At 34.1% G+C, this 18,623-nt stretch overlaps 1 long non-coding RNA gene across 1 annotated transcript; it reads right to left on the reverse strand.

Moving 5' to 3' along the window:
* Window positions 1-2,039: 2,039 nt before the first annotated feature.
* On the reverse strand, window positions 2,040-12,093 carry LOC146997501 (uncharacterized). Its single transcript, XR_015040592.1, has 5 exons — window positions 11,472-12,093; window positions 11,306-11,374; window positions 9,854-9,931; window positions 9,551-9,616; window positions 2,040-2,214 (listed from the first exon to the last, which is right to left on the reverse strand). It is a non-coding gene; the product is annotated as an uncharacterized LOC146997501 (long non-coding RNA).
* Window positions 12,094-18,623: the final 6,530 nt, after the last annotated feature.

Consider the following 18,623-nt stretch of genomic DNA (forward strand, 5'->3'; position numbering starts at 1 on the left):
TTTGTTTTCACCGTGTGTAACATGAATACAAGCCAGTTCCTTTCAGCAATTAGGCCCTCCCGCGGTAGAGGAATTAAATCGCTGAACACTGGTAGTTTCGACCTGGATTCGAATAAAGGCTAACGGGCCGGCTGCATGGACGTTTTCATAATTTTCTGTATGTGTAACGTGTATGGGTTGTCAATTTCTCTAAGAAAGTTCAACATGAAGGCATCCTACTGTGCTTTGCCATAATAACCTAATCTAAGCCTTCAGAAAATGACTCCACGAAGGCCTGCCATCTTAAGAAGGTAACCCTCGTGGCTTTGCTACATTCAAAGAGCCTAACGCAGTTCTAGCAAGCGAGTAGCCGAACACTGGTAGTTCATCCGGAGTTCAAGCCTCGATAACGAGTTGGATGCATGACCGATTTTGGTGTTTTCCAAATTCACCTGCTTTGGCGTAATCAAACTCTATAATTCTAAACAAACTGACGTTCGGTTCGGCTCCAACGGCTCTAGCACCACGTTCCAAATTATAACTACAGTTCAACAAATAAATGTCTGGCGTATACATTCGAATAACCTAAGTAAAAAAAAAAAAAAGGGGGGGGCTTTTTAATTTCTTCCACAACCAAGCATGCATGCATGCACATAAAGCGAATAAAGAAAAACTTATGGAGTGCAATAGGGTTCTAATCCATAACATATTTAGTTAGTGATCGCCATCATTGGGAGCTATAAATATGCTATATTGACGGGAAGGAGAAAATTTTACTTCCTGAGTGAGCTAATTCAGAACTAGTCATTATTTCATCTGTCATCTTAAATTTAGGATGTCAAATTACGTGACTAACAAAAACCTAGTATTTATATGAAGCTTGATAAAAATCAAAGTTTTGAAGACGGTATATGTGATCATGTTCGGTTGATTACCATTATGATCAGCAAATAACAACAGCAATTTACTGATGTCTTTCTTATCTTTATATTCAGATGTAGTTTTCAGGGCAACTAGAGAAAATTTATTAATTACTTTTATTATTTTTGATACTTTATACGTACGAAGATACATACTTGTAGGAAGAGAGATATAAATATCATATTCGAACAAATAAAAACAAATCGTGACTTGAAGACCCTAGAGATACGGCTTCTGATTGCTTTTCAAATTTTTACCATATTAGTAACGATATAATCGAATAATCTTTCAAAGATTATTGTTTACCGATTTTAGGTAACAACTAGAAAACATTTTTTCGAACTTATCCTCAAACAAGTTTGCTATTGGTAATGAATACTGCTGTATCATGAATCAGGTACGGCGCTATGCATTTTGCTGACTTTGTACGCAATAAATTCTGTTGTCAAGTGCCCTTCCCACAAAATTCTAAAATTTTATTGCTTGATGCTTCGCTGAATTTTACAATTTTGCTGTACGTAAATTCTGCCGTACCGGCAGTGATCATGATTTCAAATTCCCCCTCCCCGAGATTTACTGTGTTATCTGAAAAACAGCTCACAAGTTGCTAAAAATAGCTATAAAACTGGTTCCACAGCTTTTAGCAACGGCCTCCCGTTGTGCGTTTGGAAACTCAGCTTTTGAAAGAAAAGGAAGGGGAATAATTTCTCTCTGACTACAGTATAGATGAGGTCCGTGACTTTGTTTGAGCTACTGCAGAATGTTCTGAAGTACACTTTTTTCTGTTTCGGCAACATTCATCTTGAGAATTCAACACTTGTTCATTAGCCCTTAGTAATTGACAGAAATGCTTTTAGAAAGTAGTGGGTTCATTGATACCAACAAAATGGTTGGTATCAATAAACTGGGGATACGTTAGTTTCAGTTGTTGGGTTCAAATGAACCTTTCAAATACTAAAAAAGTCCTTTTGCATAATCGAATCCTTTTGCATAAAGAATTTCATCTGAGAATAATTTTTCTACTTAAAAATGAGTTTTGCAGTACTTTTTAAATACTACTTGTATTTTTATTTTCGAAAATTTTCATAAATATTGTAATTAATTATTTCCAATTTTAATAACTCGCAGAAAAAACACAATTTTCAAGAAATTTTTTTATTATGGTTATTCAAACTTATACTAATATACAGCATCTTTTATATTCCTTATACATTTGACACTGCATCCTTCAACCTGCATGTAAGTTTCTCTTCCTTAGTAACTCCTGACCCAGAGACGTCTCAATGAAAGCCAAATCATGCACAAAATTTTCACCTGAAAAGAAAAAAAAAAAAGAAAATGATAAAATATTTTTAACACCATATTCTCGACCCCCCCAAAAAAAAGAAATTGCAAGAAATACAAATTTCTAACAGAAAAATGCATTTTCAAGCAGCTGAAATTGTTTCACAAATTAATAATGCAGATAGCAAATGTAACATATGGCACTATTGCCACTCAGTGCAATCTCTGCATATCCTAAATTCTGCTGGCTGATGTCTTCGTAAGTTCTGAACATTTTTTTGCCTCTAAATTTTGCTGCTCAGTGCCCTCTGCTAAATTATAAAATTTTGACTACCACTGGTTGCACAGGCCCTGATCAAAGCAAAGAGGCAAGATGCTACCTGCTATTGATAAACTGCCTTATAAATACCACAAATCTAAATAAATATCAGTTTTATTTCCAAAACAGAATTATCTCACAGCTAAAGCATTGCCTTTGCAGAAAATCTTCTAAATGGAAATAGAATTGCATCCACATTACATGTGCAGAATCCCAATAATTCATTATAAACAGTTCCAAACCATAGTTAGGCTTAGAACTCACAACAGTATTCTTCTTGGAAGTCTTCCTAAGGAAATGGTAGTATATTCAGGGAACATGTGGGCAAAATCATGACAGTATATCACAAGCCTAATTCTTGACCATACATACTAGAAAGATCACAGAAATTCCTCACAGGAAGCTAGATTCATATAACAAAATTTCATGCAACATATGGCATATGGGAAAAAGCAAGGACATTATAATCACTAGCATAGTTTATACCCAAATGAGTTGCAGATGGTGCACTATGTGCTCACAGCTGATTATCACTAATGCAGATATATATTTACTAATATTTAGAAGATGATGAAGTATAGCAAAATATACAAAACATTAGTCCTTAAATCCAACACATTTTCTGATTTTCATACCATCTAGAATAATAGATTTGACGTTAGGTACAATATCAGAATTTTGGGTACATGAAATGTGAAATGGTTTTTTATTTTTAGTCACTGTTTCTAGTAATTTGTTCGAAAGTAACAAATAAGCTGGTTTCAGTCTGTCAATGAAATGTTAACTTGTCTGTCCTTAATTAAGACTCGGAAATATTTATCATATTTTTTCACCACAAAAAAATGGTCCCTCAATAAGCAAATTCAAGTGCTTTTTTCACACGATCAGTTCTCACAAACACATGAGAACATGATCTCAAGTCTTTATGCATAAATATTTTATGTTTGTTAGCAGTTGATAAACTGGTGCTGATCCATAAAAGACAGTAAATTTGTTACAAATGGTTCAGGTTTAGTTTTAGTGGTAGGTAGTCGAAAAACTGACATGGTAACCTTATTTGCATAAAATATACCATTTGAGCTACAGAGTGATTAGTATCAGGACATATTGCAACTCTGAATCCTAGAAGGATTTCTGTCCATCTGATGTTGCTGTGAGCCTTTATTGCATTTTTTTAAGTTCTGAGAAACTGCTCAATTTTCCCACTGCAATGTGGGTGGTATGGAGTGGAACGTAAAACTTTAGCACCACATACTTTTGCAAGGCTCTTGAAAGGCTGCGACTCAAACTGTCTTCCTTGATCTGAGATTATGGAACTAGGCACAACAAATCTGCTAATCCAATGATTGTAAAATGCTTTGACAACCATTTCTCTTGTGATATCTGGTAAAGAAACTACTTCTCCCTAACAGGAAAAATGGTCAATAAATGTCAGATAATACGTCCTACCAGCAGATGGTGGTAATGGCCCAATCAGGTCAACTTGCACAATACTTAATCTAGCATGAGGTGCTTGGAACTCGGCTATTTTAGATTTTGTATGCCTGTTGACTTTGCTCCTTTGACAATTAACAGGACTTTAAGTCTATTCGTGAATTTCTTTCTTTATATTTGGAAAGATAAATTTTTCAGTCATCTCGTTGACTGTTGTCCTGATACCAGAGGAGCAAAATTATGAATTTGATGAAACATTTGTTGTCTAAATTGCTTTGAAATAAAAGGCCTGATACTGGTTGTTGAGCTGTCACATCTTAATGTTTTCCAAAATGCTAATGTAGATGATTTAAATTTCAGTGAAGCACTACCTGTCATTAAATGTTGCAATTCTTCATTATATTCTTGAGCATCTGCTACTGCTTCATAGCCAGTAACTGAGACTACTTCAACTGCAACTAAATTTTCTTTGGCATCAATATGCTGAATATCAGTTGAAAATTCCGATATATACTGAAGTTGGTGTTGTTGTCTTCCCAGTTGGGTTATGCCTTCCCATTCTTTTGCTTCTATGCATATGACAGTGGCTTGTGATCAGTAAGTATGATGAATTTGCGTCCTTCCGATACATGTTTAAAATGCTTGACAGAAAGATATATTCCTAAGAATTCTCTGTCATAGGTACTATAAACCTTCTGTGCATTATTTAATGTTTTAGAGTAGAACACAATAGGTTTTCAGTCTTGTTCTTGTTCTTCCAATTGCTGCAATACTGATCCTATAGGAAAGTCTGATGTATCTGCACACAAAGGGTAATCCATTGGGATACACAAAAGGGCACCATTGACTAAATCAGATTTGCACTTCTCAAACTGGTGAATTCCTTCATCTGTGCAGGCCTACCAGCAGCAGAGCGGTAAAATCGCTGAACACTGGTAGTTCGGTCCGAGGTTCGAATCCCGCGAACGTACTGGCTGCATGGGCGTTTTCGTGGTTTTCCCCATGTGTAACGTGTATATGAGCCAGTTTCCCTTAGAAAGTCCTCCACGAAGGCATCCCTTCTCTTAGGCAGATAGCCCTAGTGTGCTTTGCCATAATTAAATACACTAAACACCTTCATCTGTGCATGGAACTTTACAATGATCTTTTTTTATCACCCTTTAACATTTCGTGTATGACTCCTTGAGTTTCTGCAGCATTTTTCAAAAAGCATCGATAAAATTTTATCATGCCCATAAATGAACAAAGCTCATGTATTGTCGGTAATTTACATTGCAGATTACTTCAACCTTTTCTGGCAGCGAACAGGAACCTTCTGTAGTTATGAGGTAACCCATAACTTATGTTTAATATGTAATACATAATGTAATATCCCACCACATTACCCATTTCCAATCCTCAGATGTCCAGTGTCTTTTCTCGACACCACTGAAAATGAAGTCTTGCATGTCGGCAGAACTGAGTGATTTTCTTACAGGCACCAAAACTATGCATTCCTATCCCTCTGCAATTCGCTGCGCATAGTTCTAGCTGAAATTTGTTGGGAAGAGCCTTGGTTGACGATTTGTGATAGTTGAATCCGTGTTCTGCCGTACAATTCATCGGAGATACCGCCGATCACTGTCTTTGAAAACTATGCTCGAACTGCAGTTACATTTTTTAGAGAAGGATTCGAAATCGATGCCCCCACTAAATGTGCACCAACAATAAGCCCCTTTTTCAAATGGTGAACGATCTGCCGCCTTTTTTCCCCATTTTACTTCATTCATCATGAAAAGCACTCTTACACCTTACTTATACTGGCATTTTAACCAAGTATAATTCACATCATAGAAAAAATTTGGATATTTCATCCCTAGCATGCATTCAGATGAAAATCTGAAAGGTTTCTTATTGATTGGCCAGTGTGTGTATTATTATATTATGCAACATGAGGCAGCATTAACATGTGGAGCTGGGAAGGCTTCTAATGATCACCTTTCTCTCTTGTGAGAGCAGGATGCACTGAAATTTGATGTCCTTATTTTTTAGAATGGTTATGAGTTTTGTAGACAAGTGGATCATCCACGTTCAAGATATAAGCAATCATCTTTCCACAATACTCAATTTTGTATGTCTTCTTCTCAAATATCATTGTATGGATGTCCTTCCAGCTGAATCAGGAGTCCTGAATTGTGATAGGATTAATGCAAGCCACTTGTTTGGTGTAGCAGAATCCGAGACTGCCTAGATACAGATCCTAGCCAGTAGCTTCGCAGAGTTCTCTACGTCAACCCCCGGGGGGGGGGAATGTCAGGCTGGGTACTGGCATTTCTATTTCCATCAGCTTTTTTGCAGCATCAAAAACCTTCATTCTCATGTTAGCAGACACTTTCCTTACTCTTTCTGGCTGGTGACAAATAGTTTTATTTCTTCTTGGCTCATTGCCGGAATCTGAACTTCCGCCGATCGGCTTATAGCAGCTATCATCATTTAAATTTTCTTGCCTGTCGGGTCACCAGATTTTATGACTTTCATCATCCCCAGGTTGCTGTTCAATGCTATCCGCTTGCTTTGAAGAGTTTGGAAACTTTCATCTCTGGATGCTCATTTTTGCTTCTGCAGGAAATCGTTATGAGCAAGCATTTTAAGGTGTTTGAAGAAATCAAGGTCACATTCTTCAGCAGCAGTGAGAGGAACCACTACTTTCGAATATATATTCCAAGTTTGTGATCTCAGAAACAATAAACTGGAAAAAATTGCTCATTAATAATGCAGAAATCAGTAAAAAATTCAATAAAACCATATGGCATACACGATATCAGTACTCTTCCCACTTCTGCTTCAATAGCTTGCAACATACCCGAGGAAAAAATTTCATTGTATGTGCTGTCCAACTCTGCACCTTTCTTTGCACAAAAAGCACTACAAGCATCATGCTTGCCAAATGTATGATGTGGCCCATTTCTCAAGTCAGATACTAATGCATCAATAGCTTCTTGTGTGTGCTGATAATGGCTAGGTAAAGCATGAGCTTTTATAGCTACTCTAGCACCTCTGACTAACAGTGGCATTTTAATTTTCAGCAATTTACGGGCAGCAATTCCTTTAGCCCCTGGGAAGCGCGCAGTATTTTGCTGAAGTTTCTCAAGAGCTCTGCGATATCTTCGAACAGCATGGTTAGCACATTCTACTTTGATCACCCGTCCTCCATATGAAACGCTTTCTTTCACTTTGGCCATTGTGTTAGCATCTCCATCTCCAACAAGTCGAGTACAACGTATTTTGTGAACACACTGGAGATAATTCAGACCTTCCACAATGGCACTGCTTTCCATACCTGTAGAAGGCCCATTCCAATTTCGCCAACAAAGGTGCACTTTATTTGGCATCTTGCCATCTTCAATAGCACTGCATATAAGGCACACTTTGTTGCGAATTCCAACAAACAAAATTTTCTGGGTGACCATGCCTATAATAACTGATATGCCACTTGAAGCATTGTAACCATGCCCATAGCTTCTTTTACACCAACCTCCATCAACAATGACAGTTATACAGTGATAACCATCATTATCTTTATCATTGCGAAGTTCTGCCTGCCTTTTCTCCTCTTCTATAGCAGCACACATAGTTTCCTGTGCACATCCCTGTATTATTTTGCCAGTAGTTCGCTCACAAGAAGCAAAGGTCGAGTTGCTCATATACGGAATTTCCATGATGCTAAACTTTTCCTCCTCTTGTGAAAATCCACTGCCAGTAGATAACGCACCTAATACTGCAAGCTGATTTAGGCTGCTTTTCTCCATATCAGAACAAATTGTTGCCATTTCCCCACATAAAATTTTATCACATACATAGTTATATGTAGTGACAAGACCACGTCGAATCACTTTGTTAAAAATAAATGATCCTCCAAATTTACAATTTAGGGAATGTTGCTCTAATGTCCTAGCCTGCACTATTACAAAAGACATATTGCAAATTGTTCTGCCAGATGGTAATGGATTTGCCTTTCGTCGATCTTCCCTTTCGATAATTAAAGGTGAATCAGGACACAGAAATTCATCATTAAGGTTCTCCTGAAGAGGCTCAGACTCCAAGCTAAAATATATATATATACAATATATATACATATATATAATTAATATATATAAATATTACAAATTAGGTTTAAATTTGGCTTATTTGATGACAGCAAAGCACTTGATCTTCCTAAGAGGAGGAATGCTTTCATGGAGGACTTTCTAAGGGAAATGGCTCATATACACGGGGAAAACCATGAAAACGCCCATGCAGGCAGCCCATTCGCAATTAGGTTTAGGAAATTTAGGCAACAGATAGCAAATAAATTAACAATAATAATACACTGGATTACCAGTATATTACTACAAGAAGATGAGTCATCTTCACAACTGCTGCTTCCATGCTCGCAGTGTCATTTGCTCGTGCAATATTAGTCACTACTTTGTGTGCCGGAGGTTTCACATGAAGGGCCTCTACACCTGAGTATAAAATGTTCGTGTTCCAGTAAACACTGAATTCAGAGGGGCAAGAATAACTCTTTCATGGTGGATAACTCAGTTACCAAATGGCTTTCTAAGGCTCTATTCAAGCCGTTGTATAAATGTCATAATTCCCAACTAACAACGCTTTGTAGTCAGACCTTGCTATGTCACAAAAACTAGTTTGGGCATTAAGCTTGAAGTTTTCAACTTTGTGCCGACTTGATATAAGAGTCGGCCAATCAGAGCATATACATAAAACCTATTGAGAGAGAAAGCTGTAGACACATACATGCATGCACAAATTTAGCTTCTCTAATTGGCTATGGCTTAGACCCTCTCTCGCAGGTGTGAATGGAACTCCCACATTTTGTGCCTTATGATTATGCGTCTATGACATTTATACCATCATGTGAACGGAGCCTTAGGATTGCATACTAAGAAGATGCACTGTCTTGTGGGGATAAGCAATTTATACTCCTAAGCCTAAAAAAAAAAAACTTGGAAAAAAAAGATCACGACTTAAATTTGTTGTCTAATTGCTCTAATTTGAGGCACATTATGAGAGGAAAGCAAAGGTAGTAATCAGAATTATTTAAAAAATTTTATCCTTATATTTTTCTTAAAAATTCTGTAAAATAATAAAATTTGTGGTTTTCCTCAAATAAATATATATGGAAAAAATAACAGCCACATAATCACAGATTTCATTTTGTTATATTTTATTAACAAAATTTAAATTATTAAAAATCTCTTTCATGAAGGGAACATAAAACATCATGAAAACAATGAAAAAGAAGCAATATTTAAAAAAGATAGTAGGCTTATTGATGAGGCTCCCATCAAAAGAATCAAACCCCAAAATATTTTCATTTGCTTCAGTGTCCCGACTGAAAATTTCACTGATTTCAATGAATATATTTTTAAAAAAATCTTTTATTTTCAAGTTCTTTCATGCAAAACGTCCAAATTTGGTACAAATCAAATTCATCCCCCTCTTTTTGATAGCTACAATATTATATTTAACAGTTTTAATAGCTATCAGTATGTAAACAACATAATGTAACACCATAAAAGAAAAACATAAATGATGACATTTTAATTTTGGCATAGAGAAATACATATTTACCCCAAAAGAGAGCTTGTATTTCTACCTTCTACGTCAGAGTCAATAACTGAAATGTCCAGATCAGAACTGAGAAGAAAAGAACCATAATTAGTTTAATTAAGATACAATAACACACCGACCAAGTATTAATTTGAGAGTCAAGCAACAAAAATCAGCATCATATTTTGAAATATTCACTATTTGAAAATATAACGCTGATTTTGGTTGCTTGACTTCTAAATTAATACATAATTAGTTAACCATAATTAAGTAACTGTAATATCATGCACAGCTAATATCTATTTTAAAAATAAACCAACTTACCTCAGGAAAGCCTGGTTTGTCTTAGGAACATTAGCTGTAACTTCTGGCGTAGAAAAGTCAAATTTTTCACTTCCGGAGCTAAGAATGAAAGAAATAAACTGCTATAACATAATTAAAAAAAAAAAAAAAAAAAAAAAAAACATGAATAAATAAATAACACATAACAAATTTAAGCATTAAGCTATGTATGACTACCACCCATCTCAGACAGTGCGACAGATATTGCTGTATACTGTTTCGCCATACCCTGTGTAGCTATTATATCATGCTGTATAACCACAGTTTAGAAAAATTACAAAATGTGTTATTTATATCTATCTAAAATGGTACATTACTACATGATTTGTAAGAATAAATTAGAGGGCTCTGCGAATGAAATTCCTTCCAATTAAAAAATGTAGGAATAAAGAAAATGCAGGAATTGCAAATGCAGAAATGAAAAAGGGGATTATATTTTTTGTACAGAATCCAGATGACATATTTTTCAACATTTTAGAAATTTCAATATTAATTTTAGGGGCATAAAATATTAGGCCCCTAAAAGCAGAATATAGTTTTTAAATGTTCAGATAATCTTCCTATGAGAAGAATTCCTTTGAGAAGTACACATTTGAACCACAATTAAAAAACATGTACAAGAACAGAGCTGAGGACTTCTGTTTGCAAAAAGTCTGTCACATAACATATGAAAAGTTTCTTATTGGTAGATTTTTGATCAGACGGTTATTTTAATGTTATACAGAGAAAGCATTCACTCCCTTTATACTGGAGATAATTCAATTTGGACAATGGCAAAAAGGCTAAGCAAGCCTGAGCGTATTGGTCCCATTCTTGGCACTAGTTTGGTTTACGCTCAAAATACACAGCAGATATTTTCTAATTACCTGCATCCCAATATCAATTCAATTCAGCTTTTGGTGGAATTTAACATTTGTGACATATTTTTCAAAAACTACACTTCACAACATGCATACATGACAAATACACAGAACCATAAATAAACAAGCAATAATATATATTTATATATAAATTTTACTAAATGATCATAAAATGTTCCAACGCTAAAAGAAAGTTTTAACATCCAAGTAAATGACATAATAAAAAAAAGCAAGTTGAACAGCGAGCACATGAATAAATGTGCATACACCTGTTAAAATATACCATAGGTAACTGACAAAGCATTTCGTAGCAAACATATGACTATAAAATTTCCAATAATGCATGTAATGATGGTGAATTCAATTTAGATCGCAAGAACATGCTCATACTTTTAAAAAGATTCAATTATTTCAGCAATTCCTTGTGAATTGGAATTTACCCTTTCAATATTTCCCAACAATTTAGTGTGAATGGAGGAATAAATTCTTATAACAGAATTGAACAATTATTAGCATCCCCTCATACACACATATACAAAAAAAAAAAAAAAAAAAAAAAAAAAAAAAAACTTACTTTGTAAAAAAATCATCCGGGCAATGATTCTCCTTTCACACAGATGCAGTTGTATCAATAATTTCTGACCTTCAATAAAAAAAATACGCATATTTTACTTCGGAATTAACTTACTACGAAATCATAAACACGGGGTAGTCGATATAAAGAATAAATTATTTCTCACCTTTCGAAAACATCCGCTTGTTCGGAATCTTCCACATCTCGGGAATTTAATTTCATATTTTTTTCTTGAGCTCGACGTTTACGCTGAATTCTGGATCTTTTATTAAAACCAGGATGTTTTTTCGGTCGTCCTTGATATTTTCGCATATTTTTTGCAAACTGACCACAGTACAAATAAATGTAAACAAAACGAGTGCGGAATAGCAATGCAATAGGGTTGCCGTAAACGTCATTCTGCTGACAGCTGACAATGTTTAGTGAAAACTGTGTATAAAGGAATATATGAAACGCTTCTAAACATTATTTAGAAAAAAATATGATTTATAACTGATATCAAAATCAATTACTTCGTGAATTTTTGCAGAAATAAGATTACAATGTTAAATTTTAACTCGTAGCGCCATCTATTGATGGCTTTCCAAACTACACATTAAAATTACGTATTTCAAACTAATTTTTTTAAAATATAATATTTAAGTAAATTTCATTTCAAACCTGATTCTAACATTGTGATTCGAAAACTGACCTATTGCTTTATATTTCTGCCAAATTGCACGCAACATAGTTTCTTAATTAGCGATTCTGCGTGTAAAAAAATTTTTAGTATTGTAATGCTGCTGTAGTAGACCGCCTTAACTATGTTAGAGGCGCCGAGAAATATTGCACAGGGTTAGAGGCATTTTGTTGCACAGCATAACTAAAATTTTTCACCCCTTATTTACTGCCTCTCTGCAGCTGCACCCGTTGCCTCGGCTGTGATGCCCAGCATTACACTTCTTTTAATCTGTTGATATTTTTTGTCTTCCTAATTTTCGATCATCATGTACGTCTGACACGTCCATCATGAAAGCTAAGCCAAAAGAAAAGTTGTGCAATGATTCACTGCTTGATCACTACAAATTTCAGGAAATATTGTGAAATTTTGCTACCGTAAAAGTTTATTTTTTTAAATCTGATCTTTTATTTTCTAAAGTATCCTCTGCCTACAGACTCCATTTGAAGTTTATTTTCTGTACGCAGGTTAGGTAACCCAATGAAAAGTTTTACTATGTTGTAGGAGGTTCTAGGAAAAAAGCCCACAGGAAAAATGCTCACAGGTATAAATGCTCACAGGAAAAAAGCCCACACAGAAATATGCCCACATAGAAAAAAAGCTCCTATGGAAAAATGCTCACTTTAAAGAAATAGAAATATGCTCACACGGAAAAAAGCTCACATGGATATATGCTCACATGTAAATAAGCCCACTGATAAATAAAACACGTAGAAATATCCTTACATTAATCAATCTTGAACATCGTACATATAGCACTTGAATTGTTTTATTTGTTCATTTGAAAAAATTATTGGACAAATGCTCACATAAACATTTTCAAGGCGGTATATAAAAGAATGAAAACTATAGTTAAATTTTGCATGTACTATAATATTTTATTCTACTGCTCCTGTACGACATTTTTATTCCTTTAACTGCCCACAGTTAATTTTTTTTTTTTTTACTTTATTTTTACTCTTGTTGATATGTATCTATAGAAATTGGTGTTTGAATGTAGTTATTTAAGTTTGGAGCTAAAAAAGTTCTAGAAGACCACAGTTTCTAATCGAAGTGTGGAATCATTATGATGGAGCTTTCGAAAAATTTCCTAAAACCAAAAACTGTTACGATAGCTTTCATAAGGTACTAAATTCATTATTTAATTGTATCCATCCCAGTATGTGGTTTTCATTTGACGGACTCATAAAAGAGTTAGCCTGTCAATGTTTATTATTAGCTATTGTAAATACATGGCATACTGAAGTAAAAAATAAATAAATAAATAAAATATGAAAACTTACATTTGCCAATCGCGAATCATGTAAAAAACTATGATGAAATCGATGATAAAATTAAATATTTACATATATTAGCTAATATTCAGCACGTTTATATATTCATAACTTTTTGAAATATATATATTTGTGATTTATATATAAAAAGGTACTTTACGTAACTTAAATAATTATTTATGTTTGCTTATTCTTCTAAATATTATATTATAAAATATGTAACTTATATTCACTATTATTTTATTTTTTTAACAATTAAAATTGTAATAATTTTTCACTGTATATTCTGTTTCATTTTTCTTCCTTCTTTCTCTCCCCCCTTTTTTTTTTTTTTTTTTAAATTCAAAACGGTCCATTTGTTAATCTTATATAGCAACTGAATCTACACATAAGTCATACAGTTTTTGATATATATATATACCATAGATGTTTTGGTAATTTAAATATTTTTTCTTTGAACAATTCACGTAGATGTACGATATTCAAATCGATTAATTATTGATTGATTAATCTAAGGTTATTTCTTTGTATTTTATTTATCAGTGGGCTTATTTCCGTGTGAGCACTTATCTATGTGAGCTTTTTTTCTTGTGAGCATATTTCTAAGTGAGCATTTTTCCATGTGAGCTTTTTTCTATGTGGGCATATTTCTACGTGGACTTTTTTTCTGTGAGCATTTGTACCTGTGATCATTTTTCCTGTGGGCATTTTTCCGGTCACCATTTATTCATATTTATATGTAATCATGTTAATCACATATTAATTAATTTACTTCAAAAGTTTCTTTAGATTCAAAACCTATTTCATTATATTTTAAAATTTGGACTTTCGGCTCTCGAACGTTCATAAAATCTATCGTGCGGCTTCCATCGTCTTGAAATTTGGCCATCCCTGTTATATATATTGAGTTATATTTAGGTTTTTCGATATCTCTAAACCATACATTAAGGCGACTAGTTTTTTTTAAATCTTCAGAAAATTTCCATTTCAGATAGAAATGTAATACAAATTATTTGATGTTAATGGGAAAAATTCCGCGGATAAACAAAACTGCGTAAAATTCAGACTTTCCTATTCCAAGGGTCAGTTACAGATTTTCATTCTTTCCCCAACATCCACTGAGAAAACTAAGAAGGATATTTATTAACAGAGACAACGTACCTTCAAAAACTGGCTGGCAAAACGAGCGATGAAAATTGCGAGCAGAGAGGGAAACGTCTTACTGTCCGTTTACTATATTTGGCAGATTAGCGCTCTTTTTGGCCGGTTTACAAAAAAAAAAGTGCATAGAAATCTCCTTTCCTGTATAGGTACTTCACGAATACCATTTACAAAGTAATAATAATGTCGTCACTTTTATATGTTTTAGATATTTTAAATAGAGTAATTACAACTATCTTAAATATTCATTTCTGTAAATTCCTTTTCATTGTTTCTATTATAATACAGGAAGAATAAATACATTTTGGACGAATGATATAACTCACGTTTCCTTTATATTTTCCCTAAAAATGCAAGAGTACTACCCAAAAATGTTGGGACCCTTCGGGTCTTCAGTAAAAATATTAGTAAACACAAGTTAAATTATAATTTTTTAATTGCATTTTTAAAATAACGTCTTTATTTTATTCTCTACAAAATAACATACTAAATTTACTCGAATTACTAAATTTAACGTCAAAAAAGTTAAATTAATCAGTAATTGAAACAATTCCTCAGAAATCTTGGGACATTGAAATGAAACTGCCAAAAGCATCAAAAATGTTGTACTTCCGAAAGTCTAGTATGTAGTCGGTTATTCTGCTTTTCTTACAGACTACAAACATTTCAGCAATAACATCTGGGTTAAAATTATTTAATTCTTGTTTCATCACTTTTTAAAATTCGGTTTTTGATGAAATATCGTTTCCTAATTTATATCTCAGATATCCAATGAATTTAGTTGGATTTAAATCGAGAGATTCAAGAAGTGCTTCGATTACTTCTAAGCAATTGGACAACAACTGCAAGTGAACATTTAAAGCGATATGTGTCATTGTCTGGATAAAATACGAAATTACTTCAGTACCCAATTTCTGGGCTATCTTCAGTTTCTCTTTTAAAGTGCTCATGAATTTTATATGATTCATTTTAATATCAATAAAAGTAATAAATTACATAGTCCTGCTGCAGACGTGCAACAAATCGTTCATATTTGTATTTTAACTGCACGCCTTTTTTTTTTATTGGCTCTCTTGCTTACAAGGTTTGCAGTAACTATTTCCTGCAAACCAAATGCAGCAACTTCGATTTTGCTAGGATTCGAAATTTGCTTAATGAAAGTAATAGCACCATGCCTAAAATATAATTAAAAGAGCAATTATTCTTATTTCTTGCCACTCTTTACAGTCAAAGATAACAGAGTGCACAAGAATGCAGTAATTATGGTTGTCGCGGATTAATGTTATACTATAAGAAAGACTATAGATACTGTTTTAACAAAAGATCTAAGAAAATATTCTGTTGAAGAAACATAAGACTGCACATCTGGAAGCAGCATTTTTAAAAATAGCGTCGTGAGACAACGCTTTGTTCTTTATATACAAGTAAAAGCTGTTCGTACTCACAGTATACTCTTCGTTTTGGTTTGGTTATACTAATATATATTTTTTATTTCTAGTTTTGCTCTAAATGAGCATAAGATTTATTAGGTTCCCCAAGGGTGGCCTTAGAACAAGAAAAAGGCCTTGATTGATCTCATTTATTTATTTATTTTTTATAACAATCAAATTTAGTGTAGTGCTAATTCAAATGTAGAATAGTATAAATCGTTAGATTATTATAATGGTGTACTATTATAATACTCATATAATAGTACACCATTGTAATACTGGTATCATTTTTTTTGATAAAATAAATAAATATGTATATATCAGAATAATTATATAATGCATACATACACACACATATACTTATGTATATATAGTGATATACACATACTTATGTATATACATATATATAAAGATAGGTCACTGGAGACAGATTATACCAAATGTCTAAGCAGAGGTTACGAGAGATATTCCTACAGGTTTTTGTTTGAGCTTCGAGCTGCCGCTCCATGACATCCCAAATGTGCTCTATCGGGTTAAGATCCGGCGAGTTAGGTGGCCATGACATTAATTGGAATTCATCCTTATACTCCTTGAACCATTCCAACACAATTCGAGCCTTGTGACATGGACGGTGTCCTGCTGGAAGCTTCCATTTTCAGTTTCGAAAACAGGCGCCGTCTTGAGGTCCAAGTGATCCTCAGTTACATTCAGACAATCCGCAGCTTTCATAGTCTATTCTACCACAACTAAGAGTCCAACAGCCGCCCATAAGAACGTCCCCCAAAGCATAATACCGCCACCACCAGCCTGTGTATGACTTGCTGTACAAGGGAGAGAAGAAATGTTCGTCTAGAAGACGGTTTACCCTGACACTACCATCGGCTTCACGAAGGAGAAATCGTGATTCACCGAACCGGCAACTGTCTTCCACTTATCCATGGTCCTGTCTCGATGTTCCTGGGCCCACTTTAGGCGTAGTTGACAATGACCCTTAGTCAACAGAGGCACGCGAGTGGGACGTCTACTGCGCAGTCCCATATCCAACAGTGTCTGTGGAACTGTGTGTTCCGAAACACTTGCACTTGGACCTGCATTACATTGGGATGTCAGCTGAGCCACTGTCTAGCGCCGATTCTTCTGTACCAAGCGTGACAATCTCCGACGACATACTTCTTAGATGATGTAGGAACGTCCAACATCTTGGCGTCTACTGCTGGTTTCAACTTCATTTATCCTCTTTGTAAAAATGTTAACAACGGCAAATCGTGAACTTCTACCAGTCGTGAAGTTTCAAAGATACTCGTTCCGAGTCTTCGGGCCATTACAATCTGCCTTTTGTCAAATTTGCTTAGATCAGCAGTCTTTCCCATTACTCTCAAAAGTGACTGCTTACCTTCTTCGCCAGCAATACCATTCCCATTTAATACCGTGCTGATTTAAATACCATTCTCATTTAATCTCGTGCTTTCTACGTCATCTAGACGAGTTTGTTGAAAAATGTGGATATGGTCATAATTGTCTTTAGTGTATATATAAAACGTTCGAGACTCATACTTGCGACCGGATTTTATCCATTATTTTTAAATGTTAGTGTATATGATTAATCATGTTAGTGAATATGATTATACATCTGGTTAATCAGTTTCGCTTTTAAAGACACAAAAGATTTTTAATTTCTAATCATGAACAACATTTGTTTTTCAGAGAAAAGTTGATTGAAAGAATATTTAAATTTAAAAGTGAATTCTACGAGTAGTGATTTTTATAAACATACGAGGAGTTTCCAAAAAAGTATTAGCTAATTTTCACCATTTGTAATGTGTATATGAGCCTTCCCTTAAAGACTTCCATCCCTTCTCTTAGACAGATAGCCCTCCAGTGCTTTGCCATAAAGAAATAAACCAAAACAACACTCTATAAATATACCTGCATCTACTGAATTAATTATTATTTTTAATTAAGAAAGTCTTTTTTATTGCTTCTAAACTAAATATGAACAACAGTCTTTTGATACAGAAAACGATCACTTATAAGTAAATGCAAGATAGAAATTGTAAACTTTGGAAATTATTGTAGAAGAATATTGAATTAGCAGAATAATGTACTGAACGATTTTCGAAACTGAAATTTCAAAGGACTTTCAAAGGATTTAGATACCAGAAGACTACTGAATATCAAATAAATATTCAGAAAGATTTGGAAACCAGAAGAATACAGAAATAACAGATGAATGTGCTGAACGATCTGGAAGCAGAAGGCTACTGAAATATGAGATGAACATTGATGATTCAGTTTAAGATTAATTCAGTTAAAGATTCAGTTTGTGACATATCATTTAAGTTGACAAACAGTTAAAATTATGTTGATTCTTTCCTTTATACCTCGTTTCGTCATGTACTGTCACTCAATACGGAGGGTTATGCATATTTTACGGTAAGCAACGTAGGTAAAAATGAGAACAGGAATCGTAACCGTCAGGATTTGGATTAGAGACGTTGTTATTTCCAGCACTGCTGCTTGCTTTTGAAAAGAAAAGTCGCTGGTTAGAAGAAACATGAACGCTTTGACATTGGTACGGTTCGTAAGTGTTGTAAATTAGTTCAGCTTTGTCTGTCTGACACAGTCAGATTGAAACTTCGTTTAGACTTACTAGTTGATATACTGTAAAATTACAGCTAGCTTCTGTTATCGAGAAGAATTACTAAATTTTGTGAGAAAAATTATTTATTCGATTA

This window comes from Stegodyphus dumicola, chromosome 4 (assembly GCF_044657685.1).
Source record: "Stegodyphus dumicola isolate Sdum_Otavi_A_Nest chromosome 4, ASM4465768v1".
Taxonomy (NCBI): domain Eukaryota; kingdom Metazoa; phylum Arthropoda; class Arachnida; order Araneae; family Eresidae; genus Stegodyphus; species Stegodyphus dumicola.